The sequence below is a fragment of the Balaenoptera musculus genome, chromosome 16 (assembly GCF_009873245.2).
Source record: "Balaenoptera musculus isolate JJ_BM4_2016_0621 chromosome 16, mBalMus1.pri.v3, whole genome shotgun sequence".
NCBI lineage: Eukaryota > Metazoa > Chordata > Mammalia > Artiodactyla > Balaenopteridae > Balaenoptera > Balaenoptera musculus.
In genome coordinates, this window is record NC_045800.1 from 82,929,952 (window position 1) to 82,949,156 (window position 19,205).

At 44.6% G+C, this 19,205-nt stretch overlaps 1 protein-coding gene across 8 annotated transcripts in view; it reads right to left on the reverse strand.

The window, feature by feature from the left end:
- DISC1 (DISC1 scaffold protein) overlaps nt 1–19,205 on the reverse strand; it is a 353,386-nt gene that overhangs the window by 298,205 nt on the left and 35,976 nt on the right. The gene's annotated exons all lie outside the window — the stretch shown is intronic.

A 19,205-nucleotide genomic window follows, 5' to 3' on the forward strand; every position in this document is an offset into this window, starting at 1 on the left:
AGTAGAAAAGGACATATGGAAAATGTACAGAAAATGTACAGAGGGATCATTAATAGGCCAAATTGGACCACTCACTAGGATGGCTACTAGCTACTACTAAACACACACACACACACACACACACACACAGAGAAAATAACAAGTGTTGATAAGGACGTGGAAAAATTGAAACCAGTGTGCCCTATAGGTGGGAATATAAAATGGTATAGCTGAAAAGGGTATGAAAATTCCTCAAAAAATTAAAAATAGAATTACTACATGGTCCGGCAATTCCACTTCTTGGTATATACCCAAAAGAATTGAAATCACGTCTCAAAGAGATATTTGTACACCCGTGTTCATCACTGGCATTATTCACTATAGACAAATATGGAAGCAACCCAAGTATCCCTCAATGAATGGATGGAGATAGCACGGTCTACCCATACAGTGGGAAATTACTCAGCCTTATAAAGGAAGGAAATTCTGACACCGGCTACAACATGGGTGAACCTCAATCCTGAGGACAAGATGCTAAGTGAAATAAGCCAGTCACAAAACAACAAATATAGTTTGATTCCACTTATCTGAGGTCCCCAGAGGAGTCAAATTCATAGAGACAGAAAGTAGAAAGATGGTTGGCAGGGGGCTGGAGGGGCAGGGGGAGTTAGTGTTCAGTGGGGACAGAGCTTCAGTTCGGGGATATGAGAAGGTTCTGGAGATGGACGGTGGTGACAGCTGCACAACAGTGTGAATGTGCTTAATGCCACTGAACTGGACACTTACAAATGGTTAAGAGGGTAATTCTATTTTATATGTATTTTACCACAATAAAAAAAAAAAAATTTAATCGACCAAATGGCGTCACCATGCTCTCTGGTCCCAAGGAGACCCGTCCTTTCCCTCAGGGCGCTCGCGCCTGCACCAACGGGGCAGTCAGCACAGAGCTGCAGGGGCTCAGGACAGGGCGAAGGGAGGCCTAGAAGGACTAACTCTCCTCTGCCTGTAAAACCGGCAAAACAGTTTTTAAAGAACAAGGAATCCAAAAGGAAGTAGAGAGAACACTGAATTCTGGCTTCAGTTACCCAAGGGAAACAATCCAGCAATTTCATATCTTGAGAACGAAGTCCTGTGACATCTATATTGTCTTTTGGCTTAAAGAGACTTTTAACTAATTTTTTTATACAAGTCCAATCACCCAAATAACCCTTCTGAAGTTAAAAAGCAATGCTAAGTGGAAAATAATTTGCTTGAAATTTCATTTCTTTTCAAATGCCTCTGGGCCCTTGGGCCTGAGAAGCCCTTCGTAAAGCCACTCAACTAAGGGTCCGAAGTCTCCCCAGGCCAGGTCCAGCTGCCGTGCCAAGCAATTCCCCGAGGGGAGCCCGTGTTCCTGGGGGTGGAAGGAGTTTCTGGTAAGATGCTGCCAGGCCACAGTGAGAGGCAGCGGTCGGGAATGGGGGTGGCCCAGCCTCTGCACCCAGCTGTGTGCCAGACGTGCCCCACTCCGGGTGTGAGCCTTCCAGAGGGTGGCCCCAGAAACAAAGACTGTCACACACTATCAATCCTCACCCTCCAGAGAGGGCGGAGGAGCTGACAGAGTGGGATCCGGAGGGCACCTCTGGAATGAGCTAGAACGATTAGAAGAAACCCAGATGGGGCACACAGCTGCTCTGAAATCTCTAGGGAAAACCCCAGTTCCCCATCACCAAAGTCCCCCTTTCCACTTTTTTTTAATTTTTTATTTTTTGAGGAAGTTTATGATGTCCCTCTGGCCAGAAACCAATTATTACTTATATATCCTGCCTGCAATCTGACCTGAAATCCAAGCCCTGCCTTCACACCCGGCATTTGAGAAAGGGTTATGATACATTCAGAGCTTGAGAGGAAGATTCCTTCCTGACACCTTGCTGCAGTCAGCTCTGGGAACAGAGGTTCGAGGGTACAGGAAGTCAATCATCGCAAGACCAGGGAAGGCCCAGAAACCAGCCGTGCCCTTTGTTCTTTGTAAAACCCAGGGATGGCTCCATTCTGCCCATCTGGCCCCAGAAAGGCTGGGGTGGAGACAAAGCTTCAGGTAGCCTTCTCCATCCCGTGCAGCCCACGCTCCATAACAGGTTCTAGGGAGGGAAGCGCAGGTGTCTTACTTCCTCCCCCATCGTGCAGACCTGCAGGCCCCTGTTTATGTGGGATCCCCACTCCACCCCCATCCAGCCCAGTGAGCTCTGAGATTGAAGGGAAGTGAAAGACAGGGGCTTCGACTAAACCCAGATGTCAAAGGGCTTCCATATACAGTCTGGATAAGGTACCCAGGAGCGCCTACTTACATAACTTATGGGAAAACTTGGAGAAAGCCAATGTCACCAGCCAGGTCAGCAAGAATCCTGTCTGCCCTGCCTCTAACGCTCTCCCTTCATCCCTCCAAATCCCTCCTATCCTCCAGCCCCTTCCCCATCAACTACTTCGTCCAGATCGCCCAGCTCCCAGGCCTTCACCACGAGGCCACATCACTCTTCTCCCCAATTTATTAACACCCAGCACTGTCAGTTATCTTCTTTGCTGTATATAAATTGTCCCCAACTTATGCTACTTATAAGCTTCCTGAAGTCCTTAAAATTCCCCCCGAAAATCCTAGTATACAGAGAAGGCATCAATATACGCCAGCCAGATCATACTCATTTTTGAATAGGAAATCTCAAATACGCAATTAAAAAAAAAAAATGATACTCATGAATTTACTCAGAAGATCTTAAAACCAACCCCAAAGTTAAAATCTACACAAAATGCTCATGTGGGCTTGGGCAAGTCCCTCAGTGACTCTAAGGCCCCGTGGGGAAAGCACATCTGCCTTGGGAAGGGTAAACACAGGGACTCAGAGGCCGCTGCTGGGGACGCATAAAATAGTTAGAGAAAAGCAAACACAGGAACACTTTACAAAATGGGACCTGGGTATAAATGTACAGTGGAAACATGAATGAATTTATTGTTTGCATGGAAGGAATTTTAATCCTGTTTGTCACGGTCGGGGCATACACTTTTATAAAACGTTCGGATGAACCAAAGGTTCTGAGTCATAAAGAAACCACACATCCCTGTGGATTAACTTGTTTTCCAAGAACCAGAACCCAATCAGATACACTAAGCACAAACACTTGACTGAGCGGCTGAGCAACTGAGCACAAGTTCCTCTTTCTCGGATAGCTCAGAGAGCACCTGGGGATTCGGAAGTGCCTTCAGGTCACTGTAATACGCATCTCGCGAGCAAGACGAGTGCAGGTGCGAAATAAATCAAGCTTCACCACGTTTCCCTTTTAACGGTGCAATCCACGTCAACACAACCGGTCCTCGTTGAACACGGGATGCTGGGTGGCGGTGCAGACAAGGGCAGGACACCACCCCCGCCCCCAGACTGCTTACGATCCAGCAGGGGATGTAAGTCGTGCCCAAAAGTTGTCGCGGGTGGAATGGCTACTCAACCACAGAGGAAGGAGAACTCAATCTGAAGTTAAATGAGTGGGTCACCTACTTGGCTCAGTCGGTTAACCTGACATTTCTCTGACCTTCAGCAAAGCAGAGGACTCCCTGAGCCCGAGTGTTCCCCAATGTATCTGCCACCCCAAAATTCACCTCTCGGGGTTGAAGGGGAGGATGGGGTGAACGCGGACCATGCCAGGGGGGCTCAGGATGACTCTGACAACCAACTTGGGCCCGAGAGCTCCCCGTCAGCCTGACCGGAACTTTCTTGCTTGTGAGACCTCCTTCCTTCCATCCCGGGCTCCTTGGCAGACTCTCCTGCCCCCTCCCTTATCCTTCAGGGGCATCTCCCTCCACCTCTCCCATGTCTCTGGGACTTCCCTGGTGGTTGAGACTCTGCACTTTCACTGCAGGGGGCACGGGTTCGATCCCAGGTCAGGGAACTAAGATCCCACATGCCGCGGGGAAGCACGGCCAAAAACAATTAATTAATTAATTAATTAATTAATTAGATGGAAACAAAAAACCTCTCCCACGTCTCGCCCCCTCTTGGCATCTGCCTCTCGGAGGACCCAAACCCTGTCCTAGAGGGAGCACGGTGAGTGATCACAGAGGCCCTGCCCTCCTGGGGTTGGCCATCCTGGGGGTGGGGCAGGGGGCAGGTGGCCATCACGCAACCACACGGATGAACACGGATGGGGAGGATGACGGACAGATCGGTGGTGGCTAGCCACAGGAGACAGGGCCCCTGGCTCTGTCAAGTGGGGTCTTGGAGTGGCATTTGGCTGAGACCCGACAGGTGAGCGGGAGGTATAGGGAGGTCCCAGGGGAGGCTGCTGGGAACAGTCTGAGAGAGGAAGGAACGGGGCTGGAGGGACAGGTGGGGGACACTGGTGACGGGCAGGGGACAGGACGGAGCCAGACACTGCAGTGCCTGTGGGCTGCATCGGGACTGGGTCTTTGCCCCAAAAGCGATGGGAGGCCTTTGGAGAGAGACAGGATCCCATGTGCATGTTTTAAGAGATCCCTCTGTGGAAAACAGACCAGACGGGAGCAAGAAAGGACACAAGGAGAGCAGTCAGGAGGCACCAAACCAAGGGCAAAAACAAGCCTGCAGCACACACAGAGGAGAGGCGCCCTCCTGACAACTGTGTCCTTCTCTGCTCCACACACCACATCCATCCCAGGTCTCTTACGTGACAACAAGCAAGGAGCCCACTGTCTTCTGAGCGTTAAAGGCACACTGCCTACCCTCCAGCACCCTCCCCCGATGAACATTTAGACACAGAAATACTTCAGGGCCAAATGAGTGATAATATCAATCTTTCTACAAAGAACCCTTCCAGAAGCATCCTAACTAGTTACCCAGATGCCTACATTTTTGAAAACATCCCTTAGGTCTGCAATGTCTTTCTTTTTCTTTGTCATCTTCCACTATTACGCTCATGTCCATATAAAACACCCCCATACCCAACGCAAGCCCGCCCCATCCTCGAGAACCTAAGCCTCAGTCGGAGCTAAAACTAGAGTCCAACAGGAAGTATGTTTTCAACAGCACCATCTATGGGCAGGTAGGACCAGGGTGTGTGTGCATGTGTGTGCATGTGTGTGTGGGTGCGGTCGTGGGTGCACACATGCCTGAGTGTCATAAAAAGACACATGCAAGCGTGTGCAAACATACACAAATATTTATAGGAATATAGATATATAGACAGAGACAGGGAATGTCACACAAGGGAGGAGTCCTCCCGCCCCCTCCCTTCCAAATCTGCCCCCCAAACCAGCCGGTATTCGCCACAGAATCGTGCATCGGGCTTGCCGACATCTCGAATTCACAAGCTGACACTCTCCATCCCCTTGAAAGGCAGGCTGTTCCCCAGACATGATAACTCATCAGCTGCCCTGGGCGAGCAGAGCCCCTTTACCCTGATCTAGCATCACCGTCATCTTCCAAGCCGCGTGCGCTGCAGGTACACACGCCAACAGGTGTGCAGGCTCGGGGCCCCTGTAAGAGCAAAGCTCTGTCTGTTCTCCCGTCAGCCTCCCGGTCACCCAAAGACCAGGAGCTTTGACTCCGGGGCTGCTGACATCACTTATAACAGTCTTGCCGTTGGAAGGGCTGAATTGCGATTTAATTGGCTACAGTGTCAGCCCTGAGTCAGTGAAACTGAACAAACTCTTCTGCTTGGAACACGGGACACAACGATGTGCTAAAAGTATGAAGAAAAGCAAAAGTATGATAAACAGCAGCATAAACTGGTCAGGGGAGGGGAACAGGATGCAGGAGGGATTTCAAGGGTAATATTCCACTTCTCAGGCTGGGTGGTGGTTACACGGGTGCTGACCGGGTTACCATTCTCCAACGGTATATGCAAGCCTATGTATAATTATACAGCAGACACATATATGTAAGTTTTATAACTGTGAGATATTCTATGCCAGTTTTTCAAAGCTGCGGTCCCTGCACGAAAGCAGGAATACCCAGAAGCAGACACAGACCAGCCTGTGAGCAACCCCACACGGGAGGCGGGGGAAGGCTCAGGGAGGAGGTGCCCCTGGAGGTGAACTGAAAGGATGAGGTTACAGAAGCCAAAAAGGAGGGGGAGGCCATGGCGGGTGGAACGAACAGCAAGTACTCGGGAACGGAGGTGTGACAGCGTGAAGAAGGAGGTCAGGACGCCTGGGAGCAGGCAGGGCGAGGCCACCGGGGAAGAGGGACCAGAAGGCTGTGTGCAGGCCCGGAGGGCTTCCAGGTGGAGGCGGGGACGAGGCAGGGCCCTGCGCTGCAGAGAAGAGGGTTGGAAGCTCGCCGTGTGCGAGCAGGATAGGCAGGAGAGTGGACGATGCCATCTAGGGAGGAATTCTGGAAGAAGAGGAGGGCTCGGGAAAGGAAGAACCAGAAGGGACCCAAGGAAGCCACTGGTGATTCCAGGAGGTGTTGGGTGAGGGACATGCAGCCCCTGTGTCCAGCCCCGCTCACGGTCACCACCGTCCTCGGCTTTAGCTCTGCAGCTGAAACGCTGAAACTTTGGATCCGTGGTTCCCAAACAAGGCTGCACATTAGAGTCGCTTTTAAATGTCATCTTTTGAACATTCCACAGTCCAGGCCACACCCAGGCGGATGACGTCACACAGGTGGGGAGGGGGACTCAGACCTGGGTCCTGGGGACGCTCTCCTGCTGACTCCACGGGCGGCAGGGCTGGGAGCCTCTGCTTTAGGGGGGAGTCCTGTGGAACCTCCTAGCACACCTGGAGTTCAAGCGCATCATAAACTTAACATTCACAAGCACTGCAGACCGCGTCTCTCTGCAGAATCTTCCTCTTTTGTTTCTCGAAATGTGGCTATAGCTGCCGACGGCTACACGTGGACAAAGCCTGCTCTGTGTGTAAAACTTGTCCCCATACGTCTGTTCTAAATCTTCTCCCCAAACAGGGTTTCCGCTTTCGATCAGACAATGGGAGCCCTGGGTCCCACGACGTGACCGCCCATGAGGAAGAGGCGGGAGGCCGGCGACTCCGGGCACCGTCTCACTTCCCCAGCCTGCAGTCAGTCTCCTGACTCAAGGCCCAAACGTGGCTCAACATTCAGCCCACTTTGGTGTTTAAGGGTCACAACCCACACATGCAACATGCAGTGTGGGATCCTGGACTGGATACGGGAACAACAAAAGGAGACTGGTGGGTGAAACTTGAATAAAATCTGTAGTTTAGTTCATTGTACCAATGTTAATTTTTTAGTTTGAATGACCCTACCATGACCCTACCATGATTTTATATATATATAAAATCATATATATAAAGCTTTTAGTATGGGGAAGCTGGATGAAGGGAACTCTGTATTATCTTTGCAACTTTTCTATAAATCTATAAGTATTCCAAAATAAAAAGTTTATTTAAAAAGCACATATGCACACACACACACACGATTTATGGACCTGTATTTTGCAGTAGGAAACAGTATGGGCTCTGGAGACAGATTACCTGAGTTTAAAATTTAGCTCTGCCACTTCTGAGTGAGTGGTATTGGGTTACTTGCCTCTCTGCTGCTTGCATCGTCTGGTCTGTCACCCGGGACTCTACCTCATGGCATTGCTGGGAGGGTAGAGAAGGTTATGAATTTGTCTACCGTGCCTGGCACAGAGTAACCATTCAAAAACTATCTTTATTTGCAATTCAGGCATAGAGCAAAGACAAGAATATCATCCTAAAACCAAGGTACCTGGACATGGCCACCTGTCCAAGGCACCTGGACCATGGCCACCATGGCAGAGTTCAAGGCAAAGCAAAACCTGAGCAGCCTCAGCTCTGACTGTAAGCTGTTTTCTGTACTGAGGAGGCTCCTGGGGGCCAACATGCCCCCACCCCACACACACACACACACACGCGGCACCCAGCGTGGTGCCTCTGGACACTCAACCCATGCTCTGTTGTTAGCCAATACCTGCCCAACTCTCTGATCCAATTTCCTGAGTTGTTTTCTTTCCTGTTTATCCCTGGATCTCCTTCCTCCACTTGAAACAGGTAGTTGAGGAATTTAGCAGTTAGAGACTCATAAACCCCGTGAAAGGGCTTGCTCTGAAATCACTGAGCAGCCTCTCTCCGCGGTGCTATTAATTCTCATAAACGATTGTCTTTTTCTTTCCATGTAAAGTGCTATTCAAAATCTGAACCCCCTCAAGAGTGCTGTTAGCTACAGATGGGTGTCTCTAATGAATTTTTTAACTGCTGCCCTAATAAAATATGGATGAACCAGAACGAGCCGTCTCTGTAGCTGTTATTTCAAAACAACTTAAGTCTCTGCTCTTATTTTTGCAGCAGAGAGCTGCAAGCTCTCACATCCACCCTAACAAACGAGAGCTTTGCTCAGGCTCGTCATCTGTAAGGTTCACAGTTACCTTTTTAATGCCGTATATTTTATACACGGGCTTATTTTCAAAGCTTTCTAAATGCCCCACTTTGCATGCCAAGTTTGAGATGTGTTTATTAAAAAATGATCTTAAGTTGTCAGTACTTCACACATAAGTAGTACCCTAGGGACCAGACTGTCTTTCAAGGAAGTCCCTACTTGGCACTAAATTTTTATAATACTCAGAATTTAAGCCCACATCAAAGGTTTGTGCCACTTTAAATGCCTGACCTTAAAAATGATACAATTATCGCATTGCAAATGTCTGCTCTATGATCCTACTAGAAAACAAGAGGAAATTGGGGGGGGGGTGGTTTCTACATTCCAATATCGGATCTTGGTGCACTGGTGTGAAGAAATAAGACAGAAACTGGCATTAAACAATTCCTATGTTATAAAGATGCTTTAAGCAGCTATGAGCATGGGGGTGGGTACTGAGGGTGACCTGTCACTTAACTGGTCTCAGATGTAAGGAAACATTTTATAACAGAATATGATTGTCTTCTGTCTACACTTGAGGATTCTTCCTTCATAAAACTTTTCCGGTCTCATTTCAGATTGAGATACTACATATAGCTTCCAAGTTTTAAGAGGCCATCTCTCCATCCAGAAAGCTCAAATCTTTCCAATTGATTCAAACACCATTAGTGTTTTGAGTTGATGAAAACTCGGCATAGGCTAGACTGGAGTTAACCTTTGCACCACCTACAAAGAAGGGGTTTGTTGAAAACAGTCCTACTTTCTGGAAGATGACAGTGGGTAATACTTGGGATGTTTAAGACAGCAAACTGTTTTCAAGTACCCATCTCCATTCATACAGCGCAAACTAATTATACAGAAATCTTGTCTCTTCTTGCCTTTAGAGTGCCTCTTCACTCTGGAATCATCTTGAACAAAGAAATACATTTCACTGTTAAGAACAGTTCTCCACGGATGCTTTGATGCTTAAATATCTGAAGTGCACTTTGGTTATATCAATACGTTTCCACACTGTGGAAAGCAACTAAACATCCTCAGTAAATTCCTTTTGAAAGCTTTTGTTCTCAAAGTGGCATATTGAGTGATTTTTTTTTTTTTTATGAAAATGAGATGCTAGTGTCTTCACCAGCCACTACGATCAGGAGGGTATCACATAAACTCTCAGATCAGGACCATCTGCCAGAGAAGGCAAAGACCTGGAGGTGCTGGCCGCCCCCCTGAGGGCCGGCATTCACAGTATGGTGACGACACACTCAGATATCACGTTGTCAAAGTAAACCTTCTCCGAGCTCGGCTTTCTCCCCTGGGGAGTGTTAAAAATCTCCTCCTTGCAAGTGGGGAGCCCTAGCACCTTTCTTCAGATTAGACCCACGCAGTGTGTGAGATGTCAGTTTTGCATTCCAGTCCTGCCTTCCTGAGACTGTAGTCAAGTCACCTTGAGGGCACAGCGTCTACAGACAAGCCCTGCGCTACCTCCAGAGATGACTAATCTCATCTGTCAGGTATGAGATCACCAGCTTAAGGCTCAGAGAGAGGGTCTGGCACCACAAACAAGAGCTGGATTCTGTTGGCTCCCATCTGAGGGATCCAAGAAAGTTACTTAGCCCTTCTGTGCCTCAGTTTACTTGTGTATAAAATGGGCATAACCCCCATCCCTTGAAGGACTGTTCTAAGGATACGGTAAAATCACTAACGGGTATTTTCGTAAGCCCATCAGAGCTTATGGTAAGCGGTGATATGGGCTCAGAAAATTAGCTTCTTTCCCCAAGTTCTTCTGGGCACCTAAGTCATCACTGTATTCTAATAACATCTTACAATTTTCCTGGATAGTGTTATTCAATGTTATCCAACAGTTTGCTTCAGAGTTAGTTTTGTGTTAGGTTTTTTTTTTTCCTCTTCCTATCTTCCTAATAGGGTCTACCCTATTAGGAAAGAGAAAATAAATGGGTGACCATAAAAGCACAGAAGTCCATGGAGATTTCCAAACTATCAGAAAAATATCAGACAAACTGTAAGCAATTTCTGACAAATAGAAGAAACTCCTGAAGATTTTAGTTGATCTATATTTTCTCCTAGAGCTACAGAAATCCTAGCCACATACATGCCTCAACCAGCCATTGCTTTAAAAATGTTCTCATTTTCCTTAAGGGAATGGTTAAGGGAAAGAATGACATTTCACACTTTTTTCTAACCACTCAGAATCAAGTGTTTTGTCTCCCTCTCTCTCTTTATTTACCTTTTTGGTCTTTAGGCTATTTTTCTCAACTTCCAGCAATATCAAAAGGCCAATTCCTTTTTTTAAAAACATGTTTAATAAGAAAAACAAACTAGATGACTCTGTTTTTCTCTAGAATGGGTTTTAAAACTTGAGTTAACTCTTGCTAAGGGAATAGAGCTTCCTCTGTACACAGCCTATTCTGAAACAAATGAGGCAATCCTGGGTAATAAATTGGCTTTAGTTCACTTATTATACTAAAGGAACGTGAAAATGAGATCGGGCAATGGCTGAGGTGTTCTGTGAGAAATCTGGGAGAACAGGAGAAGGTCGACAGACTGGAAACACACAAGCATCCTGCCGGGTTCTAAAAAGGGAAACAGATCGTTCCTGCAAATTGAAGCCCAGCGATTGCAGATCAATAAGCAGGACACAGACACCAGATGAGCTGCCGAAGATCAGTAACAGGGTTGTTTGTGAGCGCTTACTAATGGAGAGAGCCTACACGGGTTTATTAACAGTAAATCATGTCCAGGACTTCCCTGGTGGCTCAATGGTTAAGAATGCGCCTGCCAATGCAGGGGACATGGGTTCGAGCCCTGGTCCAGGAAGATCCCACATGCCACGGAGCAACTAAGCCCACGCGCCACAACTACTGAGCCTGCGCTCTAGAGCCCATGAGCCACAACTACTGAGCCCCCGTGCCACAACTACTGAAGCCGCGCGCCTAGAGCCCGTGCTCTGCAACAAGAGAAGCCACCGCAATGAGAAGCCCACACACCACAACAAAGAGTAGCCCCCGCTCACCGCAACTAGAGAAAGCCTGCGTGCAGCAACCAAGACCCAACGCAGCCAAAAATAAGTAAATAAAATAAATAAATTTCTTTTAAAAAAAAGACAGTAGAGAGAGATCAGCCAAGATGGCGAGGTAGAAGGACCCTGAGCGCACCTTCTCTCACGGGCACACCAAAATCACAGCTACTTACAGGACAGCCACCGATGAAAAAGACCAGAACCTACCAGAAAAGCTCCTCCACAACTAAAGACATAAAGAAGGAACCACAACAAGACAGCTACAGAAGGGCGGACTCGTGATATAGTCAGGTCCCCCCGGGCGGGCAACACACAAGCTGGAGAATAATTACAACTGCAGAGGTTCTCCCAAAGGAGTGAGGGGTCTGAGCCCCACGTCAGGCTCCCAAGCCCGAGGGTCCTGCACCAGGAAGATGAGCCCCCAGAGCATTTGGCTTTGAAAGGCCAGCAGGGCATACTTTCCGGAGTCCCAGAGGGCTGAGGGAATAGAGACTCCGCTCTTAAAGGGTTCACACAAAATCTCGCATGCTCTGAGTCCCAGGGCAGAAGCCGTGAATTGAGGGGAGCCTGGGTCAGACCTACCCGCGGATCTCGGAGAGTGCAACTGCAGCTCACCCTGGGGACATGGACACCGGTGGCAGGTGTTTGGGGGAGCTCATTCTACCACGTGGACACTGGGCTGGCAAGGGCCACCGTGGAATCCTCCCTCCAGCTATTAGCCCCAGGACCCAGCCCTGCCCTGGCCCAACAGCCTGTAGGCACCAGTGCTGGGGTGCCTCAGGTCAAGCAACTAACTGGGTGGGGACACAGCCCTGCTTACCAGCAGACAGGCTGCCTTAAGACTCCCTGAGCCCACAGACCCCTCTGGACATGGCCCTGTCCACCAGAAGGCCCGGGACCCAGCCCCACCCACCAGTGAGCAGGCACCCACCAGCCCCAGGGAGGCTGCTCTAGCCTCTAGAGCAGCCTTACCCACCAGGGGCAGACACCAGACGCAAGAAAACCCCAGTCCCAGAGCCTGCGGCAACAGCCCGCCCACCGGCAGGCCAGATCCTACACTGGAACAGGCTGGGCCCTGGCCCTGCCCGCTAGCATGACACCCCAGACCCTGCACCCAACTGTGCAGTAACTGGCCCCCAAACACCAGCAATCCAACACCCCCTCAGGGACCCCTGGGCCCTGCAATCAGACTCAAGACTAGCTCTGCCTACCAGCAGACCAGCACCAACCCCAGGACCTGGCTTCACCCACCGATGAAGGGACAACAGCCCCGGAGTCTCCAGGACCCTGACTCTGCCCATCAGTGAGCCAGCACCGGCCCTGGGCCCCCAGGGTTTGGCAGTCAGCCACCCCATGACTGGCCCCTGCCAACCAGTGGCCTGCCACCTCCACACAAGGCAGGGCCTGGCAACCAACCAGACTGGGGGCCAACCAAGCCTGCCAGACCACCCACATAGCTCCCCACAACAGAAGGACCCAAGCAGCCCTCATACAGGGAACCCCTAGAGCACACAGCTTGGGTGACAAGAGGGGAGTGTGCTGCTGGGACACATGGGATATCTCCTACAGCAGGCCACTTCTCCAAGGTTGGGAAACATAACCAACCTACCAGATAACGCAAAAATAAAAACAGCAAGTTAGGGAAAATAAGGCAACAGAGGAACATGTTCCATAAAAGATAAATGCCCAGAAGAAGCATGAAGTGAAGTGGAGATAGGCAATCTACCCAAGAGTTCAGAGTAATGATCGTAAAGATGATCCAAGAACTTGGGAGAGGAATAGGTTCACAGAGTGAGAAGTTAGAAGTTTTTAACAGAGTCAGAAAGTATAAAGAACAACCAAACAGAAATGAAGAATACAATAACTGAAATGAAAAATACACTAGAAGGAATCAACAGTATACTAAAAGATACAGAAGAACGGATCAGTGAGCTGGAAGACAGAGTAGTGGGAATTACTGAAGCTGAACAGAAAAAAAGAAAAAAGAATGAAAAGAAATGAGGACAGTTTAAGAGAACTCTGGGACAACATCAAGCACACTAACATTCACATTATAGAAGTCCCAGAAGGAGAAGAGAGAGAGAAAGGACCTGAGAAAATATGTGAAGACATAATAACTGAAAACTTCCCTAACCTGGAAAAAGAAAAAGTCACCCAAGTCCAGGAAGCACAGAGACTTCCATTCAGGATGAACCCCAAAGAGGAACACACCAAGACACACTGTACTTTAAATGGCAAAAATTAAACATAAAGAGAGAATATTAAAAGCAGCAAGGGAAAAGCAACAAATAATATACAAGGGAACTCCCATAAAGCTATCAGCTGATTTTTCAGCAGAAACTCTACAGACCAGAAGGAAGTGGCATGATATATTTAAAGTGATGAAAGGGAAAAATCTACAACCAAAAATACTCTACCCAGCAAGGCTCTCATTCAGATCTGATGGAGAGATCAAAAGCTTTACAGACAAGCAAACGCTAAAAGACTTCAGCACCACCAAACCAGCTTTACAAGAAATGTTAAAGGAACTTCTCTAAGTTAAAAAGAAAAGGTCACAACTAGAAACATGAACATTACAAAAGGAAAAAGCTCATCAGTAAAGGCAAACATACAGTAAAGGTACGAAATCATTCATGCACAAAGCTAGTAGGAAGGTTAAAAGACAAAAGTAGTAAAATCATCCATATCCACAATAAGCAGTTAAGGGATACAAAAAACTATTCAATGTAAAACATGATATTAAAAACAGTAACCTTAGCAGAAACTAACACACTATTATAAAGCAATTATACTCCAATAAAGATGTTTAAAAAAAAAAAAAGTAACCATGATGGGAGGAGAGTACAAATGCAAAGTTGTTAAAAAGCATTTGAAATTAAGAGATCAGGAACTTAAAACAATTTATATATATATATATATAGTTATATATATGTTTAATATAAAAATCATGGTAACCACAAACCAAAAATCTATAATAAATACATACACAAAAAAGAAAGAGGAATACAAACATAACACTAAAGATAGCTATCAAATCATAAGAGAACAAAGAAGAAAGGAGCAAAACATATCTACAAAAACAACCCCATACATATCAATAATTACCTTAAATGTAAATGGACTAAATGCTGCAATCAAAAGACATAGAGTTGCTGAATGGATACAAAAACAAGACGTGTATGTATGCTGCCTACAAGACACTCACTTCAGATCTAAAGACACACACAGACACACAGTGAAGGAATGGAAATACAAATGGAAATGGAATGAAAATTTCATCCAAATGGAAATCAAAAGAAAGCCAGGGTAGCAATACTTATGTCAGACAAAATAGACTTTAGAATAAAGACTGTTACAAGAGACAAAGAAAGACATTACATAATGATCAAGGGATCGATCCAAGAAGAAGATATAACAATTGTAAATATACATGTACATAGGAGCATCTAAATACATGAAGCAAATATTAATGGACATACAGGGAGAAATCAACAGTAACACAGTAGTAGTAGGAGACTTTATCACCCCACTTACATGAATGGTCAGATCATCCAGACAGAAAATCAATAAGAAAACACCAGCCTTAAAATACACATTAGACCAGATGGACTTAAATATATAGAAAACATTCCATCCAAAAGCAGCAGAATACACATTCTTTTCAAATGCACATGGAATATTCCCCAGGGTAGATCACATGCTGGTCACAAACCAAGCCTCGGTAAATATAAGAAAATTGAAATCACATCAAGCATCTTTTCCAACCTCAATGTTATGAGACTAGAAATCAACTACAAGAAAAAAAAACTGCAAAAAACACAAACACATGGACGCTAAACAATATGCTACTACACATATCCCGGGAATGCAAGGATTCTTCAATATGTGCAAAGCAATCAATGTGATACACTATATTAACAAACTGAAGGGTAAAAACCATATGATAATCTCAATAGATGCAGAAAAATCTTTCAATAAAATTCAACACTCATTTATGATAAAAACTCTCCAGAAAGTAGGCATAGAAGGAACCTACCTCAACATAATGAAGGTCATATATGACAAACCCACAGCCAACATCATTCTCAATGGTGAAAAACTGAATGTATTTCCTCTCAGATCAGGAACAAGACAAGGTTGCCCACTTTCACACTATTATTCAACATAGTTTTGGAAGTTTTAGCCATGGCAATCAGAGAAGAAAAATAAATAAAAGGAACGCAAACTGGAAAAGAAGAAGCAAAACTGTCACTGTTTGCAGATGACATTATACTATACATAGAGAATCCTAAAGATGCCACCAGGAAACTACTAGAGCTAATCAATGAATTTGGTAAAGCAGCAGGATACAAAATTAATGCACAGAAATCTCTTGCATTCCTATACACTAATGATGAAAAATCTGAAAGAGAAATTAAGGAAACACTCCCATTTACGATTGCAACAAAAAGAATAAAATACCTAGGAATAAACCTACCTAAGGAGACAAAAGACCTGTATGCAGAAAACTATAAAACACTGATGAAAGAAATTAAAGAAGATACAAACAGATGGAGAGATATACCATGCTCTTGGATTGGAAGAATCAACATTGTGAAAATGACTATACTACCCAAAACAATCTACAGATTCAATGCAATCCCTATCAAACTACCAATGGCAATTTTCACAGAACTAGAACAAAAAATTTCACAATTTGTATGGTAACGCAAAAGACCCTGAATAGCCAAAGCAATCTTGAGAAAGAAAAATGGAGCTGGAGGAATTGGGCTCCCTGACTTCAAACTATACTACAAAGCTACAGTAATCAAGACAGTAGGGTACTGGCACAAAAAAAGAAATATAGATAAATGGAACAGGATAGAAAGCCCAGAGATAAACACATGCATATATGGTCACCTTATCTTTGATAAAGGAGGCAAGAACATACAATGGAGAAAAGACAGGCTTTCAAAAAGTGGTGCTGGGAAAACTGGGCAGATACATGTAAAAGAATGAAATTAGAACACTTCCTAACACCATACAGAAAAATAAACTCAAAATGGATTAAAGACCTAAATGTAAGGTCAGACACTATAAAACTCTTAGAGGAAAACATAGGCAGAACACTCTATGACATAAATCACAGCAAGATCCCTTTTGACCCACCTCCTAGAGAAATGGAAATAAAAACAAAAATAAACAAATGGGACGTAATGAAACTTAAAACCTTTTGCACAGCAAAGGAAACCATAAGACAAAAAGACAACCCTCAGATTGGGAGAAAATATTTGCTAACAAAGCAACGGACAAAGGATTAATCTCCAATATATACAAGCAGCTCATGCAGCTCAATATCAAAAAACAAATAACCCAATCTAAAAATGGGCAGAAGACCTAAATAGACATTTCTCCAAAGAAGATATACAGATTGCCAACAAACACATGAAAGGATGCTCAACATCACGAATCATTAGAGAAATGCAAATCTAAACTCCAATTAGGTATCACCTCACACCGGTCAGAATGGCCATCATCAAAAAATCTACAAACAATAAATGCTGGAGAGGGTGTGGAGAAAAGGGAACACTCCTGCACTGTTGGTGGGAATGTAAATTGATACAGCCACTATGGAGAACAGTATGGAGGTTCCTTAAAAAACTAAAACTAGAACTACCATATGACCCAGCAATCCCACTACTCGGCATATACCCTGAGAAAACCATAATTGAAAAAGACACATGTACCACAATATTCATTTTAGCACTAATTACAATACCCAGGACATGGAAGCAACCTAAGTGTCCATCGACAGATGAATGGATAAAGAAGATGTGGCACATATATACAATGGAATATTACTCAGCCATAAAAAGAAACGAAATGGAGCTATTTGTAGTGAGGTGGATGGAACCAGAGTCTGTCATACAGAGCGAAGTAAGTTAGAAAGAGAAAAACAAATACCATATGCTAACACATATATATATATATATATGGAATCTAAAAAAAAAAAAAAAAAAGGTTCTGATGAACCTAGGGGCAGGACAGGAATAAAGAGGTAGACATAGAGAATGGACTTCAGGACATGGGGAGGGGGAAGGGTAAGCTGAGACGAAGTGAGAGAGTAGCATTGACATATATACACTACCAAATGTAAAATACATAGCTAGTGGGAAGCAGCTGCATAGCACAGGGAGATCAGCTCGGTGCTTTGTGACCTCCTAGAGGGTTGGGACAGGGAGGGTGGGAGGGAGAGGAAAGAGGGAGGGGATATGGGGATATATGTATACATATAGCTGATTCACTTTGTTATACAGCAGAAACTAATACAACATTGTAAAGCAATTATATTCCAATAAAGATGTTAAAAATAAATAAATAAATAAAAAGCAAAAAAGAAGACATTGATTAAAAAACAACTCTTCTGAAAAAAAAAGAAAGAAATCTGTTGCATTTCTGTATACTAACAATGAACTATCAGAAAGAGAAATTAAGGAATCAATCCCATTTATAATAACTTCAAAAAGAATAAAATACCTGGGGACAAACCTACCTAAGGAGGTAAAAGACCTGTACTTGGAAAACTATAGGACACTGATGAAAGAAATTGAAGATGACACAAACAGATGGAAAGATATATCGTGTTCATGGATTGGAAGAATTAATATTGTTAAAATGACCATACTACGAAGGCAATCTACAGATTCATTGCAATCCCTAGCAAAATACTAAGGGCATTTTTCACAGAACTAGAACAAATGATTTTAAAATTTGTATGGAGACACAGAAGACCAAATAGCTAAAACAACCTTGAAAAAGAAGACTAGAGCTGGAGGAATCAGGCTCCCTGTCTTCAAACTATACTACAAAGCTACAGTAATCAAAACAGTATGGTACCGGCCTAAAACCAGACCCATAGATCAATGGAACAGATTAGAGAGCCCAGACATAAATTCAAATATCTATGGTCAAGACAAAAGAGGCAAGGATATACAATGGATATGGTGCTGAGAAAACTGGACAGCTACATGTAAAAGAATAAAATGAGAACATTCTCTAACACCATTTACAGAAATAAACACAAAATGGATTAAAGACCTAAATGTAAGACCAGAAACCATAAAACTCCTAGAAGAAAATATAGGCAGAACACTCTCTGACAAAAATCATAGCAGTATTTTCTTGTATCTGTCCCCTAAAGCAAGGAAATAAAAGCAAAAATAAACAAAGGGGACCTAATTAAACTTAAAAGCTTTTGCACAGCAAAGGAAACCAACAACTATATGAAAAGACAACATACTGAATGGGAGAAGATATTTGCAAATGATGTGACTGATAAGGAGTTAATATCCAAAATATATAAACAGTTCATGCACTTCAACATCAAAAAAATAAACAGTCCAATTAAAAAACAGGCATAAGACCTGAATAGACATTTTTTCCAAAGAAGACATACAGATGGTCAACAGGCACATGAAAAGATGCTCAGAATTGTTAATCATCAGAGAAATGCTAATAAAACCACAATGAGATATCACCTTACACCTATTAGAATAGTTATCATCAAAAAGAACACAAATAACAAATGTTGGTGAGGATGTGGAGAAAAGGGAACCCTCAAACACTGTTGGTGGGAATGTAAATTGGTTCAGCCACTATGGAAAACAGTATAGAGCCTTCTCAAAAAACTAAAAATAGAACTACCATATGACCCAGCAATTCCCGTACTGGGTATCTATCTGAAAAAAACAAAAACTTTAATTTGAAAAGATACAGGCACCCCAGTGTTCATAGCAGCATTATTTACAATTTCCAAGATGTGGAAGGAACCTAAGTATCCATCAACAGACTAATGGATAA